Source organism: Abramis brama (genome assembly GCF_963993115.1).
Source record: "Abramis brama genome assembly, chromosome: 4".
NCBI lineage: Eukaryota > Metazoa > Chordata > Actinopteri > Cypriniformes > Leuciscidae > Abramis > Abramis brama.
The window spans coordinates 50,583,521-50,599,129 of record NC_139966.1 but is presented as its reverse complement, the minus strand read 5'-3'; the positions used below and the strand labels follow the sequence as shown (position 1 = coordinate 50,599,129).

General features: G+C 41.3%; 1 pseudogene across 1 annotated transcript in view; it reads right to left on the bottom strand.

Moving 5' to 3' along the window:
* The window catches only part of LOC311082261 (scavenger receptor cysteine-rich type 1 protein M130-like), a 49,261-nt pseudogene extending 33,891 nt beyond the window's left edge, over positions 1 to 15,370 (bottom strand). The window contains exons 1-11 of the transcript in view: positions 15,066 to 15,370; positions 13,091 to 13,275; positions 10,750 to 10,867; positions 10,353 to 10,667; positions 9,937 to 10,260; positions 9,543 to 9,860; positions 9,089 to 9,385; positions 8,830 to 8,907; positions 8,353 to 8,667; positions 8,049 to 8,249; positions 7,855 to 7,950 (exon numbers count right to left, since the gene is read on the bottom strand). The product of the transcript in view is annotated as a scavenger receptor cysteine-rich type 1 protein M130-like (transcript). The remainder of the gene's footprint in view (positions 1 to 7,854; positions 7,951 to 8,048; positions 8,250 to 8,352; positions 8,668 to 8,829; positions 8,908 to 9,088; positions 9,386 to 9,542; positions 9,861 to 9,936; positions 10,261 to 10,352; positions 10,668 to 10,749; positions 10,868 to 13,090; positions 13,276 to 15,065) is intronic.
* Positions 15,371 to 15,609: the final 239 nt, after the last annotated feature.

Genomic DNA, 15,609 nt, shown 5'->3' with positions numbered 1-15,609 from the left:
TGTGAAAAGCACTATTGAGTTCTGACAGGACAACAGGATTTCTGAAGAAAAACATTTTTACCTCACAACAAATAATGCGTTATATGAATTAATAAATAATTATAAAATATAAAAAGACAACATCATATTTGATATAAAGTATATTTCTCACTCTTTCACTAGCACTGCTTTAAAAACTGTTTTCATGTTACTGTTAAACACATGTACAAAAGAATTTGCTTTTATATGTAGTTGCCTAATTATTTGGACGTGATAACGAGGGTTGCTACAATGTCCTTTTCAACGTACCTTTACTATTACTGCAGCATTTTACCCACAAAATAGCTGTAAAACACTGATTAATCTGAAGAAGAACAGCTATTGTTCACTTTCTTAGCAGCACCTGCCTGAAATCACACAACTAAAAGTGCTGAAATGTAAATATGGGGTTCACATTCAGTACTGTGACTCATACAGTATCTTTTGGGTAAGACATGCAATATTTCTATTCTACCAAGCATGTAATGCAATTGTGTCAATATTCATTTATTAAAGGAGAACTCCAGTCAATTTTAACATTGAGCTCATTTTTTTGTAAATTTGGAGTGCTGTCAGTACAGAGAACAACGACAAAAATCGGTGTTGCCTACACCGTGTTATCCTCTTTTTAAAATTTGCACCCTGTTGACTTCAATGGGGCAAGTTTTAAACCTGCTTTTAGCCTCTTAACATCATTGATGTGTCATTACAAGTGCCCAGCCAATGCCCGGCCAATTTACATCCTGTTTTTGGTCTAAGTCCATAGTAGTCGATTGTCGAGTTCACGCGCGTGATCATACTAAACCTATGCGCGTGAACTCAACAATTGATTACTATGGACTTCGACCGAAAACAGGATGTAAATACAGATATGTGCGCTGGCTGAAATATCATTTTTATTCATATCTTTCACATCTACTGCAGTCAGATTCACCGTGTTCACTCTGAAGGAATCACTCACATTGGCTGGGCACTTGTAATGACACATCAAGGATGTTAAGAGCCTAAAAGCAGGTTTAAAACTTGCCCCATTGAAGTCCACAGGGTGCACATTTTAAAAAGAGGATAACACGGTGTAGGCAACACCGATTTTTGTCGTTGTTCTCTGTATTGACAGCACTCCAAATTTACAAAAAAATGAGCTCAATGTTAAAATTGACCTGGAGTTCTCCTTTAATAGCATCAATATTTGCTTAAGCATCCTGTTTCGGGTTGGATACAATGTTTTGATTCTTAAATAGCCAAATGATTAAGGCTTGGGGAAAAAAACCCCAAAACAATAAATGTTAAATAAGCATTAAAAAAGACCATTGTATTTCTTTATTTGTTTTAATTAGATACAGTTGTTCTCAAAAGTGTACATACCCCTTGCAGTATCTGCAAAAATGTTAATAATTTTAACAAAATAAGAGTATTATAAAGTATTATAAAACTTGCTGTCCTGATTAAGCTATTTCACATAACAGATGTTTAATAGCAGAATCTATTAAAATGTCCCCGTTCAAAACTTTACATACCCATGAATCTTAATACTAGCTGTTGTTACCTGAGTGAACCAGTGTTCACCTGAGTGTTTTTTCCATCATTCCCTTGCATGTCAATTGAACAATTAAACTGCCCACTGCTCTTCGGAAAAATCCTTCAGGTCCTGCACATTTACTTTTCCAGCATCTTCTGTATATTTGAACCCTTTCCAGCTGTGGCTGTATGATTTTGAGATCCATCTTTTCACACTGAGGACAATTCACAACTATTACTAACGCTGCAAACATTCACTGATGCTCCAGAAGTAAACAATGCATTAAGTTCTAACTTTTGAAAAGGGGGATAATGTGTAAGTTTTTCTTATTTTGTTTAAAGGTAATATTTAATTTAGTACTGCATGCCTCCAGAAGCTATGCACAAGAGATACTTACATGTTTCCCAGAAGACAAAAATACAATTTACCCTGATCATAAAATTCTAAAAGTTTACATCCCCCAGCTGTTAATGCATCATGTTGCGTTCTTGAACATCAGTGAATGTTTTCACCTTTGTATGAGTCCCTCAGTTGTTCTCTCTCTTATGTTTTACCTTAGGTTGACTGCCCTTTTTAACGCTGTGCTCATTGTTTTCTGTCTTCCAGTTTGTATTTCCACAGCATGAAGGTAAGATTTTTTATTTTAAAATCTTCTGGTTCTATTGACATTTGTTATGACACCCGCTTCAAACATTATAATGCCCATGATAACTTTCGTTAACTCTACAAAAAGAAAATCCACTTCACCAGAAAAGTTCAATATTCTGATGGCTGGGTGCTTGTTTCTCTGGCACATAAGGTCTATAAACATCTGTTATGTGAAATAGCTTATTTAGGACAGTACTACATAAAAACAACAATACGTTTTTATGATCCCTGTTATTTTGTTAAACATATTAACATTTTTACAGATTCTGCAAGGGGTATGCAAACTTTTGAGCACAACTGTAAAACAGAACAGGGAAATGGCTCCAACTTCAAGTAAGGAATAAGGCACAAAATTAACAATGTTCAGAGAAACAAATTACATTAGCATTATTTTATGCATTTATCATGTTTGTTTTTAAGATTGTTAACATGTGTTTGTTAAAGAAAAGCAAAAAAATAAATCTAAATTTCAATCTCTATACCTCTAAATTTCAAAGCAATCCTTTTTACAAAATGCAAGCTCATCAATACAAACTAATTTAAAACCTAAAGTAGCGATTCAACCCAACTCTAGAAGCTGTAAAATGTCATGAACCGAGGCAGTGTCTGTGGCCATTGAGTCATACAGTCATGCCGTCATTTTTTGACAACTCCCCCACATCATCATAGTCTGTTATTAAAGAAAAAAGCAAATATATCATGTTTAATGTTGTATTTAACATCTAAAACTGAGCCTATTAAAATCAGCAAATAATTAGTCAAAGATTAAAAAAGAGACGAACACTAACCCAAACAGGTTTCTCTCTTCTTCATTACTGTTCTTCACATCTGTCACAGTGTCTGGTGGTTCCCTGGTTAAACACTAGAGGTCCTCAGTTTTCACGGTGTCTATGCATTCTCACTACAATTCCCATGATCCTGTCTGTCACTGATTGTTCATTGCCTTACAGCTGTTTCTCGTCACCTTGTTAGCACTTGTGTGTATATATACCCTGTCTGTTTCAGTGTTTGTCACGGAGTCCTTGTATATTGTCCCCACACTTCTGTTGTTAGTTCGAGCCTGTTTCTTGTGTTTATCTTTTATGTTTTTGGAATGCCTTTTTGGATTATGACCTTTGCCTGGACTGGTTGTGAGTAGTGATGGCCAAATGAAGCGTTTCAAAGCATTATTGCTTTCTGATACAATTGTGTCGAAAATGGTTCATTACTCGAAGCTTCATTCAGATAGAAATTACAGCACCATCTCCTGGTGAAGTAAATGTAATGCAACAAAGCTGACAACCATAAAATGCAAAGGCTTATATGTTAACGCCCCGTTTATGACGTGTTTACCGAGGCGATCAAAGCTGAACCAGTGTTAGTGCTGTGAAACTCATTTATGTAGGTGAATTTTACAGATACTGATGAATTTCATGTGTTCACCTTGATAATAAAACATTAAGCATGATGTGTATGTGTAATTATTTCTTTAGACAAGGACAGAAGATCAGACCCGCTTAAAAAAAGTTGGAAACCATCACATAAATTCTAATGGTTTCTATTAAAATACCAGTAGGAACCATTGGCTTTTACCATTTAAACCACTAAAGAATTATTTTTTGTAGTGTATTTGGGATATATTCCATTAGGATTTAATGCCCCCACCAATAGAACCCAAATCAGTAGAGACCCACAGAGACCACTATAAATCCCATTACAACCAATAAAATTCCCATGAAAACCATTAAATCCATTAGAATTTCTATAATGGTTTCTATAGTTTTTTTTTTTTTTTTTTTTTTTTTTTAGCAGGGCAGTATCATGTGTGAAAGCTTTATCTTGTTTAGCTGTGGGAAGCAGTACTCTATAACTTGTTAACTGGTGGGACTGATATTTTTATATGTTGAAAAGGATGTGCTTGTGTTGTACTTGTATAATGTAGCAGAGGGTTTTTGAAGTTTCTGTCTTTGATGCATGTTTTTATGTAACAATGTTCATATGTTCTCTAATTAATAATAATAAAAAAATGTGTCAGAGGCTGTGCTTTGGGTACATGCAGAAGGCTTAGACAAAGTGTTCATTAAATGGTATGGTTTTTATTCAGAAATATTATTTATTTTTATTTTCTTTCTCGCTGGCACAACACTGAAATAAACTCAATCCACTCTCCTCAACAATAACGCCAATCCAAACACCGACTACAACCCACGGTGTTGCCATGGTTTGGCTTCACTTTTATAAGAAATACATCCGCCAGGTTTCAAACCTGTCAACACTGGATTGGGCAAATCAAAGCAGTCAGGTGGTTCACTACAAGAATGAAGCAGTGTGTTTGCTTCAGAAGTCATTTTCACGTGACTAGTGACGTAATGATACAAGCTCCGAAGCAGTGGTTCATTGCAAGGACCGTTCGAGTTTGAAGCAAGCTTCGGAGCGTCGGTGCCAGGCGTAACATCACTAGTTGTGAGTACGGATTACCCTTTAATAAAACACTGCTTTTGGATCTTACCTTTTCCCTGTGTGTATCGTGACAGAAGGACTCCGTCATGCAGAGATCCAGCGGTATGTGGTCTCCAAAATCTCCAGCCACTGAGAAGGGGAGGAAACAGCAGAGGGGGAATTCTCAACCTAAAGAGATTCCTCCTCGTATGAACATCTTCGAGTGTTTTGCACTGTGGGGCCGATTGACTGAGGAAGCTGATTTGAAGAAAGCTTCCACACCCCCTTCAGATCATCCCAGAGAGTCGTTCGAGGGAACCCGGCTGGCAAAATTTTCTGGGACCTGCGGAGGTCATAGGAGAGGAGGTACTAGAGGGGAGTCCAGGTATCACTCTCCATCTCGATCCTTCATGGAACCTGAGGTGGTGAGATCCAGCCCAGACTTCCATCCGCCGCCGATCCCATCCAGTCCAGAGCCTGCCTGTCGCTATCAGAGGCGGCAGAGGAGAAGGAGAGGGAGAGCTTCCTGCACTCCTGACGTCCCCGAACGGCCCGCTGTCTCCCTGGAGGTCGTCCCCGAACGGCCCGCTGTCTCCCTGGAGGTCGTCCCCGAATGGCCCGCTGTCGTCCCGGAGGCCGTCCCCTCCGAGCAGCCCGCTGTCGTCCTGGAGGCCGTCCCCTCTGAGCAGCCCGCTGTCATCCCTGAGATCGTCTCGGAGCCGCCCACCATCAGTCCTGCCACGGCCAAGAGAGCGGTCTTCCTCTTTTATGCAGTGGCGGTACTGCATGCGTGGAGGAAGCACAGCACGTCTGCCGAGCCTGTGTCTTCGGACAAGATGGCCGCCACCGAGCCTGTTCACGTCACGCCTGCCGAGCATGGGTCTTCGGACAAGATGGCCGCCGCCGAGAGTGTTCACGTCACGTCTGCCGAGCCTGTGTCTTCCGACAAGATGGCCGCCGCCGAGCCTGTTCACGTCATGCCTGCCGAGCCTGTGTCTTCGGACAAGATGGCCGCCGCCGAGCCTGTTCACGTCACGCCTGCCGAGCCTGTGTCTTCGGACAAGATGGCCGCCGCAGAGCCTGTTCACGTCACGTCTGCCGAGCCTGTGTCTTTGGAGAAGATTACCGACGCCAAACCTGTGTCTTCAGACAAGATGGCCGCCTCCGAGCCGGTGGTGCCAGTTCCTGAGCCGGTGGTGTCTGTGCCAGTTCCTGAGCCGGTGGTTCCTGTCCCTGAACCGGTGTCTGTTCCTGTCCCTGAGCCGGTGGTGTCTGTTCCTGTCCCTGAGCCGGTGGTGTCTGTTCCTGTTCCTGAGCCGGTGGTGTCTGTTCCTGTCCCTGAGCCGGTGGTGTCTGTTCCTGTTCCTGAGCCGGTGTCTGTTCCTGTGCCCTGGCCGCCCGAGGGGTCGTCTCCGCCCTGGCCGCCCGAGGGGTCGTCTCCACCCTGGCCGCCCGAGGGGTCGTCTCCGCCCTGGCCGCCCGAGGGGTCGTCTCCGCCGTGGCCGCCCGAGGGGTCGTCTCCGCCGTGGCCGCCCGAGGGAGAGTCTCCGCCGTGGCCGCCCGAGGGAGAGTCTCCGCCGTGGCCGCCTGATGGGTCGTCTTCGCCGTGGTCGCTCGAGGGGAAGTCTCCGCCCTGGCCGCCCGATGGACTACCTGCTCCACCCTGGTCGCCTGAAGGGTCGTCGCCGCCCGATGAACTGTCATCCCCTGTGTCCATTCCCTCCCATGGTCCTGGCCCTCCGTCCCTCCCCCTAATCCCCCACAGTTCCACCTCCCTCCTGGACTTTTGTCGAGTTTTGTTTTCTGTCGTGGAGCGTCTGGTAGCCGCTCCGTAGAGGGGGGGTTATGTCACAGTGTCTGGTGGTTCCCTGGGTTAAACACTAGAGGTCCTCAGTTTTCACGGTGTCTATGCATTCTCACTACAATTCCCATGATCCTGTCTGTCACTGATTGTTCATTGCCTTACAGCTGTTTCTCGTCACCTTGTTAGCACTTGTGTATATATATATACCCTGTCTGTTTCAGTGTTTGTCACGGAGTCCTTGTATATTGTCCCCACACTTCCGTTGTTAGTTCGAGCCTGTTTCTTGTGTTTATCTTTTGTTTTTGGATTGCCTTTTGGATTATGACCTTTGCCTGGACTGGTTGTGAGTACGGATTACCCTTTAATAAAACACTGCTTTTGGATCTTACCTTTTCCCTGTGTGTATCGTGACAACATCATCATACTCCTCCTGATCTCCCTCTGATTCACATGTGAAATAAAACCTTACACTGTAATTTGTAATACAGCTTGTGTCACTGATGATGTCATTGATCTCTTTCCCTCATTACTGTGTGAGATTATTAGATTTACTCCAGATAAAGTCATGATGATTAATTAATGGTAAACTATAAACGCATGCTCAATATATTGTTCTGTAACTTACCCGTTACACCTTGAGAGTCCTGTCCATTAATGATGACATCATCATAATTTTCTGGCGTACACAGACACAGACACACAGAAACATAGACAGATTAAATGTTGCATTTTATCGGTACTGAGCATCAATTTAAAGGGTAAATTTACCTTCACCTTCTTTAATACCAGAGTTCTGTTCACTGGTGATGACATCATCATAGCTCCCAGGTGTGTCTTCTAAATTTAACATGAATCAGCCATCACACTAAAAACAAACTTGTATATGTATATTTTCTTAATTATATATATATATATAATGTGTGTGTGTGTGTATGTCTCACGTTCTGGTTTCAGTCCATCAGTAATGACATCATCATAGTAACCCAGTGCGATTTCATTCGTCTTGTCTTCAAAAATCAAAACAGAATATTTTTAGGACTTAAGACTCTTGTTGGCCATGAGGACATTGCCATTTTGATCAATGAATGAATGATGCGACCAGTTTACAAGACAAAAGTGGGTGTAAATGTAACATCAATTAAAGGATTTTAGAGACAAATACACACAGAAACATACCCTACAACTATATGATCCTTTACCTCCCAAAACGTGTGTGTGTGTGTGTATAAAAACAGAGCTGCAGGTGCATGTCTGTTATCTGACACGTTCACATTTACAAATCAGCCAAAATATCCACATTCTTTGGATCATACAACACTTAACCAATCATATAAAATAACGCACAAAAGGTCCCACAAATATGACTCAATGTGACTTACTCCACTCAACCCTCTAAATAAAGTGATTTCTCTGTTGATTTCCACAAATCAGAACCTATGACACTCACCCCTCTGAGTGAAGAAACTCTGTCTATTTGTTGGTTTGTGATGAATCTCCTCATAAACGGCCTCAGTCGTCGTCCTGTGTCTCCTCTTAGAGAGAGCTGTGAGTGTAGACAGACAAACCTGCTGTCAGTTCACAACACATGACTGATCACACACTGAATAAGACACAATATGACAGTCTCTGGATCTCTCCTACCTCTCCTCATCACTCTGTTCTGCTGAATCAGTATAAGCAGTGGCACTAAGAGCAGAACTCCCAGTACAACCACAAGCACAGAGAGAGACACTGGAGGAGTTTGTGGAGGAGTGACTGATGTTGAGCGCACTGTCTGAGAAACTGGAGGAGAAGCTGTTGTTGTCAATGTTGTTGTGGCAGGAGTAGTGGACACTGACAAATCTGGCAAAACAGACACAGACAGATTAAAAATGATGCAAATATATAATTAGTAGCATTAACATGATGTAAAAATGACTACTATTGTTCAGTGTTTTGCAGTGACCTGCACAGGTGAGTCCAGCGTGCTCTTTGTGGGAGCAGTCAGTGTGCTTCTTCAGGGAGAGAGGACAGTCCCACAGGTGAATCTCATTCCCTCTGCACTCGACTCTGTTCAGCCACACAACACCTTCACCAGCACCAAAGACTGAATTCCCATCAGCCCTCAGTGCTGCTCCACAACCCAGCTGCCTGCAGACCACCTGAGCATCGCTGATGTCCCACAGATCAGCACAGACTGAACCCCACACAGCGTTATGATACACCTCCAGCCTCCCAGAGCACCGGCCCAAACCTCCACTCAGTCTGAGAGGAACATGATCTAAATCACACACAGCAACATCACTCACCAGCTTCAGCACACCAGTCACAACAAAACACACTGCAACTGTGTGGGATTTTTTAATGTGGAATAAAAAATTATTTTGTGTTGAAATATAAACAATTTAAGATGAAAAAAAAAATACACAAATATCACACTTACTTGAACACTGTCTCTGGTGAGGAGATGGTGAGGTAGAACAAGTCAGATGACTCCGAATAGATTCAGAATTCTCATCCTCTGAGATAAAAACAATGATAATAATATAAAATGACAACATTAAAAGATTTTATATTGTATAAAATTTAAGGTGTTTAAGAACATTTTGGAGAAAAAATATAATCTATGAGACATAAAATAATCATATTTAAATAAACATGACCACTTCAGACCATATTAAATCAGTTACATATAATTTTACCTGAGCAGGTGATTTTGGCCACTTCATCATCACAGTCATTCTGTCCCCAGGGTGAAGATGGACACTGCCATAGAGTGGAATCATGACGTCGACATTTAAAATAATCAAGCCAATTATGAGACTTCAGTCCCTCTGAATAACTGGGTTCACTGCCAGATCTTCCACAGTTCAGCTCTTGACAGATCAGACTCGCTGTGTCTCTGTTCATCTGGTTCCAGCACACATTACCCCAGGATCCATTGTAGAAAACCTCCACATTCCCTTCACAGCCCTCAGTTAACCTGATCTCTTTAAACTCTATACATGGAAAAGTATGAGAATCAACTTTAACTTTCATCCAACCCCAATACATTTCTACCACTGAATGGTACATATATATGGCTGATTGAAATTTCTGGAAAAAACATTTTTGATTTTAAATGTTACTGAATTTTCACACTAGTGTACCTTTTACCTGAGCACACGACTCCTACATCCTCCTTGTGTTGACAGTCATGTTTCCCCCAGCCTGGAGAAGAGCAGTTCCACAGGGACGTCTCATTCCCCTCACACTCCACCTCATCCAGCCATATGGGTCCAGAACCAGGACCAAACCAGGCTGGTACCTGCTGGTTACTGAGGGCCACTCCACACTGCAGCTGTCTGCACACCACATGGGCATCTTTAATATCCCAGGAGTCATCACACACTGTCCCCCATGAGCCGCTGTGAAAAACCTCCAGCCTCCCTGCACAGTCTCCCCCAGAACCCACCAGCCTGATGGACCCGCGACCTGATATTCAGAGAGAGAAAAACACATTATTGATCACTAACAACTGAAGAATCTGCCCAGATGTTGTTGTTCTCACCAAGGCAGGTGATTGACAGCTGTTGTGTGGAGCTGCAGTTGAGAGTTTGTGGAGAGCTGCAGTTCCCCAGATGAGCTTCACTCCCAGAGCACTGGAAGCCCGTCACACACTCATGACTGTGTTCAGGACTGGATGAAGAGGAGCCGGAGAAGTTCAGCACAGAGCCACAGCCCAGCTGTCTGCAGACCACAGAGGATTCAGTGAGACTCCAGGGGTCCAGCAGAACTCTCCTCCAGACCTGATGGATGGAAACTTCCAGCTCCCCCTCACACTGTCTCTCTCCAGACAACCGCACCAGACCGTCATGAACAGCCAGAGAGGAATCTGAGGAGAAGATCTCATGTTTTACTAAAATAAGAATTGTGTCATAACATGGTGAAAAAGAGAATAATGCTCTCAGTGTCAAATAAGTTTACCAGAGCAGACGACTCCAACATCTTGTCTATGAGAACATTCAGCTCGACTCCATGAAGAGACGGAACATTCTGAGAGTTTTGTTTCATTCCCGTCACAATCAAACACATCAGCCCAGATTTCACCACTTCCCTCTCCAAACCAGTCTGATCCCACAACAGACACAGCAATCCCACAATTCAGCTGTCTACAGAGGACACTGGCAGCTCTCATATCCCAGCATGCATCACACACTGTTCCCCATTCATTGAGGAACCGAAGCTCCACTCTTCCAGAACAGGAGTCTGAACCATTCATCAGTTTGGCCTCTGTGTAACCTGAATAAAGAACAGAAGTTAAAACAGTGTATAATGCAGCTGACAGAGGAGAATGAAGAGAGACTGAATATTGATAATTCACCAGAACAGATCAGGCCCACATTATTCTCACTGGTGCAGTTGTGTTGGTGTGATGGTGATGTTGGACAGAAGTAAATCTGAGATTCATTTCCTCTGCACTGAATCTCTTGTGTCCACATCTGAGCGTCTCCAGGCATCAAAGGCAGCGTCACACACTGTGTACCAGGTGTCCCCATGAATCACCTCTAATCTCCCAGAACACAGGTGAGACCCATCAGAAAGTCTGGGATGTTTATGATCTGTAAATATTAAATAAAACCATACAAAAAAGATTTATCCAGAGTGGCAGGTTTAAGAGTGTGTTTAACAACATCTAAATTTAACTAAATAACATGTTTATTATGCCAATTTGTAGGAAAATGGCAAAATAAATAACATATTTGGGGTAGATTTTCGCCCAATAACGTATTGCAAAATACATCCAATTACCAAAATAATAAGAGTGGAATTCACTAAGAATCAACTGTGCATGTTGTTTGAACAGGTTAGCTGATTAGCACAACCACACAGAAACATGTACAAAATCAGTGCTGAAGGCAATTTGCACGTTTGGATCTCATGGGCCGAGTCTGAGTTCTTTATTGTGGCGGATTTGCTGCTGTCATGAAAACTAGGATCTAATGAGTCATGAATTGAGAAATAAAAATGTCCTTGATCTTTTGACATATAAGATGTCATTGTACTATAGAAATATCCTGTAAGTTTCAGAACTCAAAACTTCAAAAACAGCTTTTATTAAAACCAAGCTCAGAAAATGATTAGTTTAAGATTTTGTCACATTATTATGTATATACTGATAAAAACATTCAACACATGACGAAAGACCGCCTCTGCAGAAGACCAACGCCTACTTCTACATCATTGCCTCTTTAGCCCCGCCCACTGATTCACGCATGTCGTGTAGTAGTAAATGTGAGACAGATGCAAACAAAAACAAAACAATAGAGAAATCTCTGAGGATTACATTTGCAATTACAATTGCATTGCCATCTTTGTGAGCCTAACTTTAAAAAAGTGTGGATGAACTTTATTTTTAACAAAGTTTCAGTCAGATTGAGTCTGTAAAACACTGTGTTTGTTCACTTCATTTTACAGCTGATTCGTTTTTAAACAAGACACAGTTTGACCAACTTCGATGCAGGCTTTTCAGAGAGACTGAAAATAAAAGCTGATGCAGTGCCAACTACATTGTATCCGACATAAATGTTGCAAAACAGAGGACAAGAGTTACTTAACTCTTGAAGTGTTCTTATAACTCTTGTATGTGGCATGTCTATCAAAACAGTGTTCGAAAGAGAGGGTCAAAAACAGGATAGAAAACAGAATAGCTTATTACTTAATAATTAGAATGTTTTTTAATGTAAGAATCTTGATAACATTATAAGTTGACCTCAGAGAACGTTGTAAAATTAAAAATTAAATAAAATTCATAACCCCTTTAACACAAATATATATTTTATATAAAGATTAATTTGCCATCTTCTTTCAATGGTAATAGTGTGATTTAAACTGCACCGGGCAAACAGCACAGAGTTTTGTGGAAAGTCATCAGTAATGAGCCTTATTTAGACAGAAAGGAGGCATGTTTGCATGGAAAAGAACAACGACTCAGTTAAACAAGTCAAAACATAGTGCCATTTTGGCAATGAATGTAACTGTTTAATTAGTTTGTGGATGGTTAGCAAATGAGACGCAGCTTTTTGCACTGATAACACACGCATATGTGCCACAACTGTTTAGGGAACTGTTTACTGTAAGTGTTTTGAAGATCAATCTCACTGACCTGAGCAGATGACTCCAGCATCTTTACTATGATCACATGGACCACTTAATGATCCACAGTTCTTCAGTGTTGACTCTGATCCAGTACACATGACACCACTCATCCAGATTGGTCCTGATCCTTGTCCAAAATGAGCATCACCCAGAGCATCTACAGGTTCTCCACAGTCCAGCTCTCTACACACCACTGCAGCATCAGCCAAATCCCAGAGATTACCACACACTGTTCCCCACTGACCTCTATGAAGAACCTCCACTCTACCAGCACAGCGACTGTGACCACCAACCAGCCTCACATTCATTACATCTATGAGAGGGTAATAGAAATCGAGAGAGAAAAGCATTTATCAAACTTAAAATAATATAATAGACAAGCGTGTTGCTTTGTGATGGGTTCATATACAGTATGTGTATCATCTCAGTCTTTTAATTCAGCTCTTACCAGAACACACCAGTTTAACATTGTTGTCATGTGAACAGTTGTTTTCATATGATAGTGATTTTGAACAGAGGTGAATCTGAGACTCATTTCCTCTGCACTGAATCTCTTGTGTCCACATCTGAGCGTCTCCTTTGCCAAAAGCATCTTCTCCCAGCACCTGTACAGGAGCCCCACAGTCCAGCTCTCTACACACAACCTCTGCATCCTGCTGGTCAAAGGCAGCGTCACACACTGAAACCCACGACTGATCATCAAGTATCTCTAACCTCCCAGAGCAGCGAGAACCGCCAACCAGCCGGACTCCTGAAAGAAGAGAATATCAAATCAAATCAAATCAAATCAAGTATATTTGTATAGCGCTTTTCACAATACAGATTGTATCAAAGCAGCTTCACAGTATTAAAATAAAATAATACAACAAAGTTTGTTTCTAGTGGAATTTATTGATTGATAGAATAAAATTAAATATCCCCAAAATATCCCCAACTGAGCAAGCCAAAGGCAACAGTGGCAAGGAACCGAAAAAACTCCATCAAGCGGCCTAATGGTGTCCTAAAACTCCATCAGGTGACCTAATGGAGAAAAAAAAAACCTTGGGAGAACCCAGGCTCAGTCGGGGGCCAGTTCTCCTCTGGCATTTATGAACTAGAGGCCGGATTGTAGTTTGAAACTGTGAGATTAACAATATTATATGAATGCCTGGCTGAAAAGATGCGTCTTTAATCTAGTTTTAAACTGGGAGAGTGAGTCCGAGCAACGAACAGTATCAGGAAGGCTATTCCAGAGTTTTGGAGCCAAATGTGAAAATGCTCTCCCTCCTTTGGTGGATCTGGATATCCTAGGTATGACCAAAAGCCTTGAATTTATTGATCTTAAAGAGCGCGATGGATTATAGGGTGATAGAAGATCCGTTAAATAGACTGGAGCTAAGCCGTTTAGGGCTTTATAAGTCAGTAGCAATACCTTGTAATTAATACGGAACTTTATAGGTAACCAATGTAGTGATGATAAAATCGGTGTTATATGATCATATTTTCTTGATCTAGTAAGAACTCTAGCGGCTGCATTTTGGACTAACTGTAGCTTGTTTATTGAGGATGCAGGACAACCGGCTAATAAAGCATTACAGTAATCTAGTCTCGAGGTCATGAATGCATGAACTAACTTTTCTGCATCAGAAACTGATAGCATATTACGTAGCTTAGCAATGTTTCTAAGGTGGAAAAAGGCTGTTTTTGTAACATACGAAATATGATTTTCAAAAGACAGGTTACAATCGAGTATAACACCCAGGTCTTTTACTGTAGAGGATAAAGTAACAGGACATCCTACGATGTCAAAGTTGTATTGTGAGAGGTTCTGTGGGCGGTTTTTTGAACCGATAAGTATTACCTCTGTCTTGTCTGGATTTAATAATAGAAAATTACGCGTCATCCAATCTTTTATATCTTTAACACACTCTGTCAATTTGGATAATTTAGCGTTTTCATCCGGCCGTGATGAAATATATATTTGAGTGTCGAATATATATTTGAGTGTTTGAATACACACATAAAAACATTTACTTCCAAGTCTTGAATGTGGCATACCTATCAAAATGAAGTGTTTGAAAGAGGTGGTCAAAAACAGGATAGAAAATAGCTTTTTACTTCTAAATTAGAATGTTTTTTGATGTAAAAATCTTGATAACATTATAAGTGGACCTCAAAGAACATTATAAATGTTTTAAAAAAATTCAATTCATGTCCCCTTCAACACAAATATCTCTTTTAAATAAAGATTAATTTACTGTCGTCTTTCAAAGATAATAGTGTGATTTAAACTGCACCGGGCAAAAAGTACAAAAGTTTTGTGAAAAGCCATCAGTAATGAGCCTTATTTAGACAGAAAGGAGGCATGTTTGCATGGAAAAGAACAACGACTCAGTTAAACAAGTCAAAACATAGTGCCATTTTGGCAATGAATGTAACTGTTTAATTAGTTTGTGGATGGTTAGTAAATGAGACGCAGCTGTTTGCACTGATAGCACACGCAAATGTGCCGCAACTGTTTAGGGAACTGTTTACTGTAAGTGTTTTGAAGATCAATCTCACTGACCTGAGCAGATGACTCCAGCATCTTTACTATGATCACATGGACCACTTAATGACCCACAGTTCTTCAGTGTTGACTCTGATCCAGTACACATGACTCTACTCATCCAGATTTGTCCTGATCCTTGTCCAAAATGAGCATCACCCAGAACATCTACAGGTTCTCCACAGTCCAGCTCTCTACACACCACTGCAGCATCAGCCAAATCCCAGACAGCACCACACACTGTTCCCCACTGACCTCTATGAAGAACCTCCACTCTACCAGCACAGCGACTGCTACCATTTACCAGTCTCACATTCATTACATCTATGAGAGTGTGATAGAAATGGAGAGAGAAAAGCATTTATTAAACTTTAAAATAATATAATAGACCAGCGTGTTGCTTTTTAGATGGGTTTATATACAGTATATGTGTATCTTTTTAGTCTTTTAATTCAGCTCTTACCAGCACACACCAGTTCAACATTGCTGTCATGTGAGCAGTTGTTTTCATGTGATGGTGATGTTGGACAGAGGTGAATCTGAGACTCATTTCCTCTG